The sequence below is a fragment of the Hemiscyllium ocellatum genome, chromosome 49 (genome assembly GCF_020745735.1).
Source record: "Hemiscyllium ocellatum isolate sHemOce1 chromosome 49, sHemOce1.pat.X.cur, whole genome shotgun sequence".
Taxonomy (NCBI): domain Eukaryota; kingdom Metazoa; phylum Chordata; class Chondrichthyes; order Orectolobiformes; family Hemiscylliidae; genus Hemiscyllium; species Hemiscyllium ocellatum.
The window spans coordinates 7,803,453-7,821,325 of NC_083449.1; the positions used below are offsets into that span (position 1 = coordinate 7,803,453).

At 44.7% G+C, this 17,873-nt stretch overlaps 1 protein-coding gene and 1 pseudogene across 1 annotated transcript in view; one reads left to right on the top strand and one right to left on the bottom strand.

Annotated features, from left to right (window-relative positions):
• LOC132837293 (histone H2A-like) overlaps positions 1-13,452 on the top strand; it is an 82,991-nt pseudogene extending 69,539 nt beyond the window's left edge.
• Positions 1-17,873, bottom strand: part of LOC132837315 (histone H3-like) — a 489,210-nt gene that overhangs the window by 105,450 nt on the left and 365,887 nt on the right. The window lies entirely within an intron of this gene.

Here is a 17,873-nt window from a genome sequence, read left to right on the forward strand (position 1 = left end):
GAGGTGGATCAGGAATGTGTAAGGGTCTTTCAGTCTCGAGGTTATAAAGGACTGGATGAGATTTTCAGCACCTGGAGTCAGACCACGTTACTGAAATGGAAATAGAACGTCACGGTGAGGATGTGGCTCTGTGGTTCAAACCTAATCTCCAAGTGCAATAGTCCCTTAATGTTGTGAAGAGCCTGGTTCAGACAGGTACCAGAGGGAGCGATACAGTTGGAGTTAGGAAGTCTGTAACAGGGACTGAAGCCAGCAGCTTTCAGTGAACAAAGGATCAGGAGTAGGCCTTTCAGCTGTTCCACCATTGAATGAACTCATGGCTGGTGTGTGGAGTTCAGCCTTTGGCCCATATCCCTGAATACCTTTGTTGAACAAACATTTATCTGTCTCAGACTGAAAACGAACAAGCTTTTCCACCCTTTTCATATCGAAGTAATTCCTCACATCTCTTTCGAACAGACTCTGCTCCTAAGTTCTTGACTAAATTGGAGGCAATTTCAATTCATCCAGCACTGGATGTTGGGACATTGTGTGAGTTGGAGGAAGCTCCAAGGGAGTGCTGGTCGCTCCCTGGTCCTTCGTGGTGGTGTAAGTGTCTGGTTTGGGAGGTTATGCTCAAGGTCTGGTTGATAAAACCCCTCTCATTCTCCTCGTGCTCCTTCCAGTGCTGTGGAATATAATGTGGGAAAATATATGCATTTTGGCAGGAAGACAAGGAGACGTGAATATTATTTAACGAGGGAACACCTCTGCAGAAAGCTACAGCACTGAATTGTGAGCCATTCTGCTTGGAAAGTGAAAACTCAGCATCCAAATTCAGTGTGTATTCCACAAGGGAAATGGTCAGTTGATTAGATTATATTAGATTACTACAGTGTGGAAACAGGCCCTTCGGCCCAACAAGTCCACACTGACCCGCCAACGAGCGCAACCCACCCATACCCCTACATTTACCCCTTACCTAACACTACGGGCAATTTAGCATGGCCAATTCACCTGACCCGCACATCTTTGTGACTGTGGGAGGAGACCAGAGCACCCAGGGGAAACCCACGCAGACAGGGGGAGAACGTGCAAACTCCACATAGTCAGTCGCCTGAGTCGGGAATTGAACCCGGGTCTCAGGCGCTGTGAGGCAGCAGTGCTAACCACTGTGCCACCGTGCCGACCACTATTTATTTAATGGGAATGGGGAGAAAAATGGAAGTTCTGCTAAATCTGTAGAAGACACGAGACAGATCACATTTGCAATACTGTGAATAGCTTTGTTTTGGGAAAGGCAGTCCATCGAGTGTTCAGGAGATTGATTCCAGATATGGGAGGAATTTCTCAGGAGATAAGTTTGAGCAGATTGCTGCTGTACTCTTTGAAGTTCAGAAGAATGAGACAAGACCTTATGGAAAGATTCTGAGGGGGTGGACACTGTAGATTCAGGGAGATTGTTGTTATTACTTATTTGAGAGTTGAGGACTTGAGAACATAATCACCTATTTAAAACAGATGTGGAGGAATTTCTTCTTTGGTTACAGAATACTGCAGCGGCCTATAGAGGCTGTGCTGCTCTAAGGCTGAGATAAATAGATTTTAAATTGGTAAGGGATTCAAGGATGGGGTCATAAGGCAGGAAAATCAAACTGAGGATTATTGGATCAGCTCTGATCTCATTGAATAGTGACAGCAGACTTGCTGGGTTGAGTCGCCTACTTTAGCTCTTACATCTGATGGTTTTAAACATTTTTTTTGGGTTCTCACTTGATTTGCCTTGTATTTTCAATGAATTTCACAGGGAATTGGAAGAAGACGATTTGCAATAAGGAGACTTAAAACCAGGCATCACTTCTCAGTCTGACCATGCTGCCGAGTTTATTTTTGCCTGAATATCATTGGGTTTTGAAGGAAAAAAAGCACTGTTCACAGTGGGGTGGGAAACCATATGTGTGTTGTACGTGTGGACAAATCTTCAGTAGATCATCTGCCCTGTCACAGTATAAATACCGCCACAATGGGGAAAGGCCATTCATCTGTTCCAAGGATGGGAAAGGATTCACATGATCATCCACCCTGCTGAAACCCCAGCAAGTTCACAGAGAACAGATCTTTGAAATGCTCAGAATGTGGGAGGTGTTTTAAAAACTCTAGGGCACTGATATCCCAACATCCTCACAGTTACTAGAGACCCTTCATGTGCTCTCACTGTGGGTGTGGGTTCAAGCCATCATCCAACCTCATTAAACACCAGCAGATCCACACTGGGGAGAGACCATTCACCTGCTCACACGATGGGAAAGGATTTTCTCATAAATCCAACCTGTTAATACACCAATGATCTCTCAGAAAGTAGAGGCTGTTCTTGATTAAATTCATTGTGAAATCCAGTCTGCTGAAACACCAGCATATTCATGAGAAATGACAGTGCCTGGTTTTTAACTGTGAACATCTCCCTGCTTCATGCTCTCAGCCGGAAGATTTTGTTTCAAGTCCCACCTGATATGGAGCTATGTCAAAGAACTTAGTTATTTTTGTAATTGATAATTGAATGATATCCACTGGGGCAGGTTTCTACTGAAGTTAATGAACTTCAGCTCAGTTAAATGGATGACTGTTTGGGATGACAGTGAAATAAACACACTATCAAATCTATTTCTAATTTCTAAGTGCACATTGAAGTGATCTCCCTCTGACTGTGTTGTGGAAGAATCACTCAATGTTTTATAAAAAATTACTGGGAGACACAGAAAATCCTTCACAAAATTACACTTTAAATCTTGCAAAATCAAAGCTGTGGGAGCCAGCAAAATGTCTTCCCTGGCTTCCCACAGGCTCTTTGTTCTACTGCAACTTATACAGTTGTTCTTCCCGCGCTGATCGGATAACATTAGCATAACCAATCATATTGGCTTGCTTTATCTTTCTAAACTAATCACTGTCTGCCACGCTGGTTCCCTCCACCACACTTAACCTATTACATTACAACATCATCATCTTCAGCATTAGCTCATGTACGAGTGATTCGGCTAACCTATCACAATGCACGATCATTATCTGTTACTGGAGCCCTGTAATATGATCCCGGGCATGCATTACAACACTAAGTTAACTACATGACTGCCAGAGTGACTTCTAAACTGAAGGAGTTGGAATTTGCTGTTAATCATATCCAGCATCCAATTTGTTTCATTGTAGTATTTCTCAATTGACCTTGTGGAAATTATAGCTTGGTTACAGGTGTTTATAATGAGATAAAAAGTCAATTATATCAAATTCGTAGTAAACACCCAGCTTGCTAACACTTTCTATTGTCCTTTGCACTTTCTTTTGAAAAGGTTCCCTTTCTCTCTCCTCCATCTTGTAAGGAGCTCATGGAGCTTCTTTATCATTTAGATTGAGATAATCTGAGCAGCTGTCTCTTCCATGTCCTTCCTTTCCCTGAGACTGTCTCTGAAGTTCCACCTTGTCTGAGTGCTGAATACTCAACTTCCTCCAGCTCCTCTCCAACCTTGGGAGCTCCTCGTGTCAATGAGAACCTACTTCTCGTCTCTTGACCATTTTCCCACTCAATTGCCGAGCATCCAACCTCCTCCCATTCACTGACATTGGTAACAGTTCTTGCTGTCGTCTGGTAGGTCCCTGTCACTTTAATTCCACCATCCATCCAGTGAAAACCAACATGGCTTTCCAAACTCCCTTTCCTTTCCAAAAACCTAGAAGTTGGTAACCCCCAAGGGAGGAGTTGAAAAGTGTGTTGCTGGAAAAGCGCAGCAGGCCAGGCAGCATCCGAGGAGCAGGACAATCAACGTTTCGGACATAGGTCCTTCTTCAGGAATGAGGTTGGTGTGCCAAGCGGACTGAGATAAAAGGTGGGGGGAGAGATTTGGGGGAGGGGCACTGGAAATACGATAGGTGGAAGGAAGTGAGGGTGAGGGCGGTAGGCCAGAGAGGCAGTGGGGGCAGAGAGGTCGGGAAGAAGATTGCAAGTCAAGAGGGGGGTGCTGAATCCGGCGGTTGGGACTGAGGGGAAATGAGGAAGCTGGAGAAATCTACATTCATCCTGTGTGGTTGGAGGGTTCCTAGGCGGAAGATGAGGTGCTCTTCCTCCAGGCGTTGTGTGGTCAGGATCTGGCGATGAAGGAGGCCAAGGACCTGCATGTCCTTGGCAGAGTGGGAGGGGGAGTTAAAGTGTTCAGCCACAGCAGTTGGGTTGGTTGGTACGGGGGTCCCAGAGATGTTCCCTCAAACGTTCCACAAGTAGGCGGCCTGCCTCCACAATGTAGAGGAGACCACATCGGGTGCAGCGGATACAGTAAATGATGTGTGTGGAGGTGCAGGTAAATTTGCGACGGATATGGAAAGATCCATTGGGGCCTTGGAGGGAGATGTGGGCGCAAGTTTTGCACTTCTTGCGGTTGCAGGGGAAGGTGCCAGGAGTGGAGGTTGGGTTGGTGGAGGATGTGGACCTGACAAAGGAGTCGCGGAGGGAGTTGTCTCTCCGGAACACTGGTAGGGGTGGGGAGGGAAATATATTCCAAGTGGTGGGGTCTGTTTGGAGGTGGCAGAAATGACGGAGGATGATACGATGTATCCGGAGGTTGGTGGGGTGGAAGGTGAGGACCAGCGGGGTTCTGTCTTGGTGGCGATTGGAGGAGCAGGGTTCAAGGGCGGAGGTGCGGGAAGTTGAGGAGATGCAGTGGAGAGCATCGTGGACCACGTCGGAGGGGAAATTGCGATCTTTGAAGAAGGGGGCCATTTGGGCTGTTCGGTAGTGGAATTGGTCCTCCTGGGAGCAGATGCGGCGGAGGCGAAGGAATTGGGAATATGGGATGGTGTTTTTACAGGGGGCAGGGTGGGAGGAGGTGTAATCGAGGTAGCTGTGGGATTCAGTCAGTTTGTAGTAAATGTCTGTGTTGAGTCAATCACCCGAGATAGAAATGGACGGATCTAGGAAGGGGAGGGAGGAGTCTGAGACGGTCCAGGTAAAATTGAGATCGGGGTGGAAGGTGTTAGTAAAGTGGATGAACTGTTCAATCTCCTCGTGGGAGCACAAGGTAGCGCCAATACAATCATCAATGTAGCGGAGGAAAAGGTGGGGGATGGTCCAGTGTAGCAGCAGAAGATGGACTGTTCCACATATTCGACGAAGAGGCAGGCAGAGATGGGGTTCATGTGGGTGCCCATGGCTACTCCTTTGATTTGGAGGAAGTGGGAGGATTGGAAGGAGAAGTTGTTAAGAGTGAAAATATTGCCCCTTAGTTCTCTTATATATTTCCCCTCTCACCCTAAATTTATGCCCTCTAGTTCTGGACTCCACCTCCCCCCCCCCCCAAGCCCCAACTCCACCCCAGGGAAAAGTCTTTGTCTTGTCCATGCCCCTCATGGTTTTATAAACCACGATAAGGTCACCCCCCAGCCTCTGATGCTCCAGGCAAAACATCCCCAGCCTATTCAACCTCTCCATTTGGCCTAAATCCTCCAACCCTAGCAAGATCCTTGTAAAAGTTTTCTGGACCCTTTCAAGTTCACAACATCCTTCCGATAGGAAGGAGACAAGAATTGTACGCAATATTCCAAAAGTGGCCTAACCAATGTCCTGTACAGCCGCAACATAACCTCGCAATTCCTGTATTCAATGCTCTGACCAATAAAGTAAAGCATTCCAAACACCTTCTTCACTATCCTATCTACCTGTGACTCCACTTTCAAGGAGATATGAACCTGCACTCCAAGGTCTCTCTGTTCAGCAACCCTCCCTTACCATTAAAAGTTGTGTAAGCCCTGCTGAGATTTGCTTTCCCAAAATGCAGCACCCCTTATTTATTATGCTGAACTCCATCTGCCACTTCTCAGCCCATTGGCCCCTTGAAGATGCTCCACATTTCTATTGTGCCATCGCTTGCAGTTTCCTTCCCCAGGCTATGCATTCTAAATCTTGGCTAATTGTATCATAATTGCCTTTCTCCAGCTGTAGCTTTTGCTCTCCGGTGTATACCTATCCCTTTCCAGCAGTAAAGTAAACATAACCAATTTGTGATCACTATCATCAAAATGCTCATCTACCTCCAAATCTAACAATTGGCCAGGTTCATTATTCAGTACCAAATCCAATGTGGCCTTGTTGACCTGTCTACATACTGTGGCAGAAAACCTTTCTGTACGTAATGGAAAAAAACTGACCCATCTAAAGTACTTGAACTATAGTATTCTCAGTCAATATTTGGGAAGTTGAAGTCGCCCATACCAACTGCTCTGTCGCTCTCACTCCTATCGAGGATTAACTTTGCTAGCCTTTCCTCTAAGTCTCTGGAACTATTCAGAGGCATATAGAAAACTATCAAAGTGACCTCTCTTTTCCTATTTCTAATTTCAGCCCATACTACCTCAATTGAGGAGTCCTCAAACATACTTTCTGCAGCCGTAATACTGACCTTGACTAACCATTCCACACCCTCAACTCTTTTACCATTTTCTCTGTTCTTCCTGATACATCTAAATGGTGGAAACTGCAACAACCATTCCAGTCCCTGCTCCACCCAGGTCTGAAATGGCCAGAACATCAAACTTCCAGGTACCAACCCATGCTGCAAGTTCACCCACCTTATTCCAGATGCTCCCAGTATTGAATTAGACACACTTCAAACCAACTGCTTGCCTGCTGGAGTCCTCTTCTGATGCTGAAACTTTCTTTTGGACCTCCATAATCTCAACCTCGTCTATACTCGAACTACAATTTATGTTGACCCCCCCCCCAAAAATTAGTTTAAACCCACCCAAAGAACTTTAACAAATTTCCCCTCCCAAGATATTGGTACCCCTCTGGTTCAGGTGAACACATCCTGTTTGTAGAGGTCCCACCTACCTCAGAAGACCCAATTATCCAGGAATCCAAAACCCTCCCACCTGTACCATCCCTGCAGTCACGTGTTCAGCTCCTCTCTCTCCCTCTTCATTATCTCATTAGCATGTGGCATGGGCAACAAACCAGAGATAACAACTGTTTGACCTAGTTCTAAGCTTCCACCCTAGCCCCCTTACAGCCTTAAATCCCCATCTGTCTTCCTACCAATATCACTGGTGCCTATGTGGACCACGACTTGGGGCTGCTCCCCCTCCACCGCAAGGATGCCGAAAACATTATCAGAGACATCCTGAACCCTGGCACAAAACACACCAACTGTGATTCTCTCTCGTTCCCACAGAACCTCCTGTCTGTCCCTCTAACTATGGAGTCCCCAATGACTAATGCTCTGCTCCTCTTCCCACTTCCCTTCTGTGCAACAGGGACAGACTCTGTGCCAAAGACATGTGCTCCATTGCTTACCCCCAGTAAGTTGTTCCCCCCCCGCCCAAGAGTATCTCAGTTCTAAAGGGATGTCCCTTCACTCTGAAGCCATCAGGTCCTGGTCTCTCTTACCCTTGGAAACATCATTTTCATGTCCGCTCTATCCAGGCCTCTCAATATTAAGTTTCAATCAGATTCTCTCACCCTTCTTAAACTCAATTTCATTAAGTACCAGAGTCCTCAACTTCTCCTCATATGACTAGTTCTTCATCCCTGGGATCTTTCTTGTAAATCCCCTCTGGACCCCCTCCAAGTTCAGCCCATCCTTCCTGAGATAGGGGGCACAAAACTGCTCACAATGTCCCAAATGTGGTCTGACCAGAGCCTTATACAGCCTCAGCAGTACATCCCTGCTCTTGTATTCTAACCCTCTCGAAATGAATGCTGACATTACATTTGCCTTCCTAACTGCCAACTGAACCTGCCTGTTAACCTGAAGAGAATCCTGAACTCGGACTCCCAATGCCCTTCTTGCTTCAGATTTCCGAAACCTTTCCCCATTTAGGAAACAATCTCCACCTCTATTCTTCTACTCCCGTTGCATACCCTCCCACACTGTCATCCACCTGCCACCCGAACCTTAATAGGATCCTGAACTCGGACTCACCCCCGAGGACCTTGTTTGTGCTTCAGGCCTGGCAGCATCTGTCCAGAGACAGACAGAGAGAAAGCGGGGTCAACGTTTCGAGTCCGGGACAGCCGTCCTTCGGGAGAGTGGCCTTTGGTCTTGATGTGCCGCCGCACAATTTCTTGTTCACTCCCACCTCTCTGTCTGTGTGTGTATTTGTGATTATGATTGAGTTTGGCGAGTCCCGGAGCCGGCCCTGTTGTTTCTCTCTCCTGAAAGGGTTGTCCCTTTAAAGAGTCTTTCCCCTGAAGCAGCTGCTAACGGTCACTTGGGGCACGAGGCGGCCGTTAACCGCCATCTCGCGCGGGGCCTGAGGGGGCGGGACCTGAAGCTCAAATGGCGCCGGGGCCACGCGGGAAGGAAAAGCGCCGAGGGAGAGCGGACTGTGTCAACATGTCCCGTTCCCGAGGGTCAGGATGGTGGTTATTGGGGGGTGGAGGGGGACAGGAGATATTCCCCCTCCCCGTGAGGCATCTTGTACAAACCGCAAGGTCTCTTTCCGTCTCCGTGCATCTATCTCTCTCTCTGTGTTTGACTGTCCGTGGTTTGCTTTAACTCTTTGACTATGTCGATTAATCTCGATGACTCTGTGATCTTGTGTTTCTCTGTGACCATGCCCCTCTGTATATCTATGTCTCTCTCTGTTTCTCCCTGCCTGTCTATGATTTTGCGGAGAGGTGCGAGGGAGGAGCGAAGGACTTCTGGGAAGGTTTTAAGTGGGAAGTGCACCCAACTCCAGCTCCTCGAAAACCCAGTTGGAGAACTAGTGTTGATGAACTATGGATCATGTGGAAGGCTGAGGGGGAAATTGAGAGGATGTACAGGGAGACGGTCACTCCCCAGACACAGGATAAGGACAACTGGGTTAATGTCAGTGGGAGGAAAGGGAACCGAAGGTCAGAGCAGGGGTCCCCTGTGGCTGTTCCCCTCAACAATAAGTATACCATTTTGCATACTGTTGGTGGGGATAGCCTACCAGGGAAAAAACATAGTTGTCAGGTCTCTAGCACTGTGGCTCAGAAGGGAAGGGGGGAAAAATAGGGGAGTCAATAGTTAGATGAATTGACAGGAGATTTTGTGGTCAGGAATGGGACTCCTGGAAGATATATTGCCTCCCCAGTGCCAAGGTCTGGGATGTTGCTGATCAGGTTTCCAAGATTCTGAAGGGGGAGGGTGAGCAGCCAGAAATCATGGTACATATTGGCACCAGTGATGTAGCAAAGATAGGGATTGACGATCTGAAAAGTGATCTCAGAGAGTTAGGTTGGAAGCTGAAGAGCAGGACGAGTAGAGTAGTGATCTCAGGTTTGCAACTGATGCCACAAGATTGATGGGCGGCACAGTGGTTAGCATTGCTGCCTCAGCGCAGGACTGTGAATGGCCCACTTGCCATTGAATTCTGTTCAGAAGCTTGTTGTCTGCTGTGGGAGGAATGGGTTCCAGTTCATCAGACACTTGACATCAGTCCTAGCGAAGATGAGATTTGTTTGGTCTCTCCCTTCACCCTCTGTCCCCCGTCCATTCTCTCCACTCCCTCTCTGCCCACACTGTGTATCCCTCCCCCCATTCTGTCTCACTCCAACCCTCTGCTCCCCTTCTCTTTCTCTCTCTCTCTCTCTCTCTCTCTCTCTCTCTCTCTCCCCCCCATTCTCTTACACACACCCCTCCCCCCCCCCCATCCTCCCAAACAACAGCATATGAAATAGTAATTGCTGCTCTTGCAATTCGAGGAAACCACATCCAGCACCTAAAATACCTCAAAAAAGAAGCAGCTGTTACAGCCAGAAATTTTTCCCGTCCTCCATCTTGTATTACGCAGAATCCTCCTCTCATTCTTCTAAACTTCAGAGAGTATTGGCTTAAACTGCTCAATCTCTCTTTTGAAGACAAACCCCTCCCCTCTGAACATGAAATGCACAAAATCACATTGCAGTTGGATGGTATCTTGGATGTAGAATACCCACCTCAAAGTGAGTTACTCACAACTACTTCTGAGAGATCTGCAGCCCAGAAAAAGGCCCATTGAGCTTGTGCTGGTCAGAAACAACCACCTCACTATTTTATAATCCCATTTCTTCAGCATCTTGCCCAATAGCCTTGGCGTCATGAGTTCACATCTAAATCCTCCTTCAATGTGATGAGGGTTTCATCTTCTCCCACCCTTACAGGCAGAGTCCCAGATTCCCTACCACCCTCTGGGTGAGCAAGATTTTCTTCACATCCCCTCGCAACCTCCTCGCCCTTAACTTCAATCTATGCCCCTCCTCCACCTTTGTCAAGGGGTGAAAGTTCCTTCCTATTTTTACCCCTTAGTGTTTTATACATCCCTCTTTTTCAATCTACTCTGCTGTAAGGACAACAACCCGAGTCTGTCCAATCTCTCTCAATCACTGAAACTCTCCAGCCCCAAGGCAATATGCTGGTAATTCTCCCTGTGCACCCTCTCCCACTTCATTTAGATATGTTCCGTTGGTAAAATGCCTTTTATTTATAGTTCGCTCCAATGGTGCATCAGGAAGGAAACACCTAAGTTATTTTGCAATGAAAAAGAGGGCAGTTAATTTTTAATCAGCAAATTTATGTTTTTAGCAGACGGTTAATGTAAGTTCACTATTGTCTCATTAGAGAGAGGGAGAGAGAGGTGTGAGGGAGAAAGAGAGAGAAAAAGCAACAACTGTTTATGGTTTAACCTGAGGGTCACCACCTCTGAGGCATAGGGAATGATCATTCACAGCAATCTCAACCAGAACAGCAATTGAACTACAAGCTGTCAGCGTGAGTATACATTGTAAGCCAACTATAGAGTCAACTGAGCAAACCAACACCTACATGGTCAATGACAAAAACATTGGGTGGCACAGTGGTTCAGTGGTATGACAGCCTTACAGCGCAAGGGACCCAGGAGCAATTCCAGCCTCGGGTGACTGTCTGTGTGGAGTTTGCACACTGTCCCCTTCTCTGCATGGATTTTCTCCGGGTGCTCCGGTTTCCTCCCAAAGTCCAAAGATGTGCAGTTTAGATGAATTGGCCATGCTCAGTTTCCCATAGCATGAGGGATATGCAGGCGAGGAGGGTTAGCCAATGCAAATGCAGTGTTACAGAGATATGGTTGGGCAGTGTGTCTGGGTCAGATGCTATTCAGAGGGTCAGCGTGGAAGGCCTGCTTCCACACTGTAGGAATCTATGATCTGCAGGTTCGGGGGATTGGCCATGGTTCATGCAGTGTTACAGGGGGTAGGGTCAGGGAATGTTTGGCATGCTCTTCACTGGCTTGGGGCAGACTGGATTGGCTGAATGGTCTCTTTCCACGCTGTATGGATTTTGGCAGCATCAATGTTTAACACAAAGATGCGGTGAAATTTAGGGCGGCACGGTGGCACAGTGGTTAGCACTGCTGCCTCACAGCGCCAGAGACCTGGGTTCAATTCCAGCCTCAGGCGACTGATTGTGGAGTTTGCATGTTCTCCCTGTGTCTGCGTGGGTTTCCTCCGGGTGCTCCGGTTTCCTCCCACAGTCCAAAGATGTGCGGGTCAGGTGAATTGGCCATGCTAAATTGCCCGTAGTGTTAGGTAAGGGGTAAATGTAGGGGTATGGGTGGGTTGCGCTTCAGCGGGTCGGTGTGGACTTGTTGGGCTGAAGGGCCTGTTTCCACACTAAGTAATCTAATCTAATAATGGGGAAGTAAAATCCTATGTTTTCAGCTCCCCAGGGTGTGCCCTGCAGATGTGAATTTGAATCTCGCTGTGGCAGGTGGTGGATTTGGAATTCGATTTGAAACAAAAACAGACCTGGAGTTAAGACTCTAATGATGACTTGTCAGGAACAAACAACCATCTGGTTCAAAATTGAAGACTGAGGTGATGAGGAATTTCTTCTCTCAGAAGGTTGTGAGTGTTTGGAACTCCTTGTGACAGAGAGCTGTGTGTGGGGACAGGGAACAGGTTTAAAGCTGGGGTAGATAGATTCTTGATCAGCCGGGGAATTGAGGATTACATATGAAGTGCAGGAAAGTGACCGTGAGGAATGGTGCATCAGTCACGATACTATTGAATGGCTGAGCAGACTGAGAGGCCAAATAGCCTCCTCCTGTTCCTGTCTGTTATGGTCCTTAGGGGAATGAAATCTGCCCTTCTCACCCAGTCTGCTCTGCACGTGACTCCTAATCCTTTCCAAATTCCACACCTCCTTCTGGGTGAGCAAGTTGATTGGTTCAAGGACATTTCGGAATTGCATCCACTTCCCACCTTGGCAGAGATGGCCACATCCTGCTCAGAGTACAGAGAAATAACATTTGTCAGGGTCAGTTTTCGGCTTGTTGAAATTACATGCTTTGTCAAGAGAAATTGGTTTGGATAATGACCCCAGATATTCACAGCTCCTCCTGTACACTATGTCTTTCAGGCAAAGTTTATTATTCTCATCCAAATTTAGAGTCATACCGCATGAAAACAGGCCCTTTGGCCCAACTTGCCCAAGCTTAACAGGATTCCCAAACTCAATTAGTCCCATTTGTCTGCATTTGGCCCATATTGCTCTAAACTTTTCTTATTCATGTACCTTTCCAAAGGTCTTTGAAATGTTGTAATTGTGCCTGCCTCTACCACTTCCTCTGGCAGCTCATTCCATATACTCTGCTCTCCATGTGATCAATTTGCCTCTCAGATCCCTTTTTAATCTTTCCCCTCTCACCTAAAACCTATGCCCACTAGTTTTGGACACCCCTACCCTGAAGAAAAGACCATAGCTGTTTACCTTACCTATGCCCCTCATGATTTTATAATCTCTCAGGTCAACCCTCAGTCTTCGAAAAACTAGGAGAAAAGCTCCCAGATTATGCAGCTTCTTCTTATAACTCAAATCTACAGTCGTGGTAACGTTTTTGTAAATCTTTTCTGTACTCTTTCCAACTCGAGAACATCCTTTCCACAGCAGGTTGACCAGAACTGTAGACAGTACTCTAAAAGTGGCCTCACCAACGTCCTGTACAGCTGTAACATGATGCCCCAACTCCTGTTGTCAGTGCTCTGAACAGTGAAGGTAAGCATGGCAAATGCTGACTTCACCACATTGTCTAGCTGTGACACCACATTCAAGGAACTGTCTTCCTGCACCCCTTGGTCTGTTTGTTCAGAAACACTCCCTAGACTTGTACAATTAACAGTATAAGTCCTGCCCTGGTTTGCCTTACCAAAATGCAACACCTAACATTTATCTAAATTAAACCTCATCTGTCATTCCTTGACCCACTGGCCCAGTGGATTAAATTTCCATTGTACTCTTAGATAACCTTCCTGTGTCAAAATGCCACCAATTTTGTCCTACTCCTATATACTATTTTTCTGTGTTGTCCTGTTTTCAGGCTGACCAAGCAGAGCAGCAACCACCCTGTATCACATACAACGCTCTGAAGTACACAGATACAGGAGGGGATGAGGAACCAGGTCAAGATGAAGAGGGAAAAATTTATGTCAACCTTCCACAGACATTATGAGACAGCGTAAAACAAAGCTTCACAAATCGATCAATAGCAGTCCTACCTTCCAGCAAATAAGGAGGACAAGGAAGAGAAGGTAAAGCAATGTCACGTTTCTGCGACTAGGAGAGGCTCTGTTTCAATTCAGTCAGCAAATGTCAGTTCCAAAGATGGACTTGAGAAACCATCTGCATAATTGTCTCTTCCACAACCCTCAGTGTGTCAGTCTATTCCTACTGTAGCACAGTCTAACTGTTGGTGGCTGAGATTTGAGATTTTATGCTGACCATTCGTAACTTGGACATCCATTTCATCTCCTGGCTTATGAATCCAGGCAGATGAGCCAATGAAATGAATGTACTCCTCATACTTTGGTTAAATTGTGGTGAGCTGGAAATAATTCAAGGCAGGATTGTTTTCCAGCCCTATCTTCATTGCCCTCTAATTTCATCACTTCCAGTACATATCCAGCTCTCTTTTCATATCTCAGATGGAATCATACCTCCACCATGATCTCAGGCTGCACAATCCAAATCCTAACAAGTCTGAGTAAAGATATTTCTCCTCCTCTCACTCCTAGCTCTCTTGCTGACAATCTTGAAATTATGACCCCTAGTTCCTGACATACCAAGTATTGGTAACAAAATATTTGTCTTTACCCTGTCAAAATTCTTCATAATTTTGAACCCCTCCATAATGTTCTTAATCTTCTCTGCTCCAAGGAGAAGGAGCCTGATATCACTAACCCTTCCTTGTATGTAAAATCCTTCATTCCTGATATCATTCTAGTAAATCTTCAATGAACTCTCTCCAGAGCCTAAGGTTTCTTAAATAAACTGACTAGAACTGAACACAAATGTAGTCTGACCAATGATTTGTGGAGGCGGAGTATCATTACCTCAGCTTTACACTCAATGCCTCTATTCATAACAGCAAGGGTCCTATTAGCCTTCTTCACAAAGGTTTCAGCTTGCCTGGCCAACTTCAGAGAATGATACACGTGAACCCAGATATCCCTGTGTTCCAGTGATCCCTTCAAAGACATACCATTGATCCTGCATTGTTGCCGTGTCTTTCTGTTAGCAAAATGCATTACCTCACATTTCTCTGCATTGGAATTCATCTGCCAGATTTCTGCCCATTTGATAATCTTGTCAATCTACCTGTGAAGTCACTCAGCATCATCTTCACAATTCACTCTTTCCCTGGTTAGTATCAACTGCAATTTAGAAATTATATTCTCAACACCCAACTCCTAATCATTTATATAACCATTGTATTTATCAATGTGTAGTTTCTATTTGTCAGTTTCTTCTATGTGCACGTAACTATCAATTCTACCTGTCCGTTTCCCCTATGTGAATGTGCGAGTGTATTTACCAGTCTGATCCTGCTCTGTGAATTGGAACTGTCAATATTAATCTGTACTTGTCAGTTTCTCCTATATAAGTATGTAAATGCAGTTACCAATCTATGCTCCTCAATCTCTGCATTGTCAATATGTGAATTTACTTATCGACTTCTACCTGTCAGATCCTGTTTGGTAAATGTGACCAGTGCAAGTACCAATATGTACCTGTGAAAATCTGCTCTGTGAATACGAGACTGTCATTATCAGACTGTACTTGTCAGTTTATGCTGTGTGAAATTGGGAGTGTACTTACCATTCTGTTCCTGTCAGTTTTAGCTTTGTGAATGAGAGTGTAGTTATGAATCTGTCCCTGACAGTTACTGCAATGTGAATGTGTGACGAAAGTTAACTGAAACTGACCGATGGAGACTGTTAGTCATACATTTGCATCACAGTAAGTGTTGTCATCATTTGTTTGTTTGTTTTTTCTTCTGCAAAATGAATGAGTGTGTAATTATCAGCCTGTACTTGTCAGTGTCTACTCTTGTGTATTAAACTGGACGCTAGCATTATTTTTTGTGTGTGCAATACATTCTGTGATACTTGTTATGAGGGTGTTGAGACTGGATCTTAATCTTTTCTGCATTTTGTGATTTCTGAGTTGACTGTCAGTCTGCGCGGGTGGGTGGGGGAGAGAGGAGATAAGGTGATGGCAGAAGGAAAACTGCTTTATTCTGAGAACCATTCTGAATTATGGTCACACATATCTTGTTTGGGATCTGTGGTATCACTGAGACATTTAGTTTTAATTTGTACCCAGACATTGTTGGTGTTTTTGTTTGTGAAAATGAGTTTTATTCTGCATGTCAGTCCATTTTTGTATGATTGTTTTTACCAATATGCAACAACACCTTTCTCACCAAAATTAGAATCACTGATATGGTACAGCGCAGAAGCAGACAATTCAGCTCATTTTGTCTCTACTAGGACATTCTCTTATGCATCAGTTCTGCAGTAATTGTTGGGAATGTGAACTTCATCCACTCATTGTCAGTGTCTATATGGAAAGGACAATTTGACATCAATTCTGCAGACATCTGACTTCTAATATCGAGAGTGCTAGCTTTGATATGTTTCCCACAATCTCAATCACACATCATTGGTCGGATCATATTTCTGTTCAGTTCTGGGCACTTTATTTCAGGAAGGATCCTCAAACTGTGGAGAGGGTTCAGTGAGATGTACTGGATCTCATTCACCTATGTTCAGTTGTGTTTTTTTTTTGTCTGAGTGTAGCATAAACTTTGTAAATAAACTCTTTTCAATGATGCTTAATTTTATTGCATTTCAGTCTCAATTTATTTTTACATTGCATGTATGTGCACGTATAGTAGACTTTATCAGCTTTGCATATCCTCAGCTGTGATAAGTGATGTTGAGAGTCAATTCATATCTGGAAATAATTGAGGCCAAATTTTATTATTTTCCTTTCAGCATACAAGTGGCTGAATGAGAGTGAGTTTACTCTTGAACTGAGATACAGACTGACAACACATTGGTCCTGCAGTGAATGGGAAACATTCTTTAATTGTTAGTGCCTGTATGAATCATATGCAAGTGAAAATGTAACACTTTGCAACAGAAAGAATTCTGTGCTGCTGTTCAGAGTCAAGGTAGGAAACACAATGGACCTTTTTGTATCTTGGATAGTGCGGAATCTAACAGAGAGTAATGATATAAAATGTTGGTCATCAGAATGCCATCAATTTTTGTTTCAGTGCGTAGAGATGTACTTTTCTGATCACTGCTGAAGTAACAATCAGTGTAAACTGAGTCCATTTGCAACTACGTGAAACGGTGGTGAACAATTCAGCTGCATTGAAACTGACTGACCATAATGTTCCTTGTACAGAAAAGACAATGGCTAATTCACTTCTATTTTCTGATGTTGACAGAACATTCCCCTGCTCTGTAGTGTTAGCATGCACCATTAGCTGTACTTCTGCGTTGCTCTAGAGGGAGGGAGGAGGAAAGGATGAGGACTTTTAATTTTTGTCATGCAGAGCGGAATATGTAAACTCTCAAATTCAATTTATTGAATAATCAGCAGTGTTCAACTCTGCTCGAAGATAAAATGTGCAATTCCGCAAACCTACCAATTTTGGCCTTTCTCTTTTTCTCCATTGCTTTGAAGAGTGGTAATTAGATTCCACTGATATATTGTGAAAATTGCAACCAAATTTCATGCTTTTTTTGTGATACATCCCAGGGAGGGGGAGTAGAAAATTGCAACAATTTTGAAAGAAGTACATGATTATCTAAAAAATATGTTTCTGGTGGGACTGAAACAGACAAAACAAAGTCTTCTACTGCAAAATGAAGAAATGCAGAATGATGTTGTGAGAAAGATGAGGATGAGAAGCTCCTCTGCTACCATGATCCATTTATGCAAATGGATGCTGGCTGATCAGGATGAAAATTGTTAGCTGGTTGTTTCTGATCGGTGCAGAGTCAAAAGTTTCAAACTGCCTGAATCTGTGCTATAGACAGAGTGTGAGTGTGAGTGTGTGTATGTATGTATGTATGTATGTATGTATGTGTTGGGGAAGGGGGTGTGGGGAAGCATTTGGTTACGTACCTACACATTAATCATTCTATGTAAAGCTTTGATACAGTTTATGCATTTGGAATTCATATTATTTGATTGCTGTGTTATGCATGTGACAAAAGATAATTGTCCTTCACAGTTACTGATAACTGAAATGTTTCGTTCAATTCAATTTGTACTCAAATCTACTTTTCATATGGTTGTTCAAAGTAATCACATCAGCTGTTTGTTCACCTTGATTGTAACATTAAAATTATCGTTACTAAATGCAGACAATATAAAGGTTGGTGGACTTGTGGGTAGTGTAGAAATTTGTCAAAGAATACAGCAGAATATAAATCACTTGCAGATATGAGTGGAGAAATGACAGATTGAGTTTATCTGGTAAGGTGTAAGATGCTGGACATTGGGAGATAGAATGTTCAGGAAAACTATACAGTTAATGGCTGGACTGTGAACAGCACTGACGTACAAAAGGAT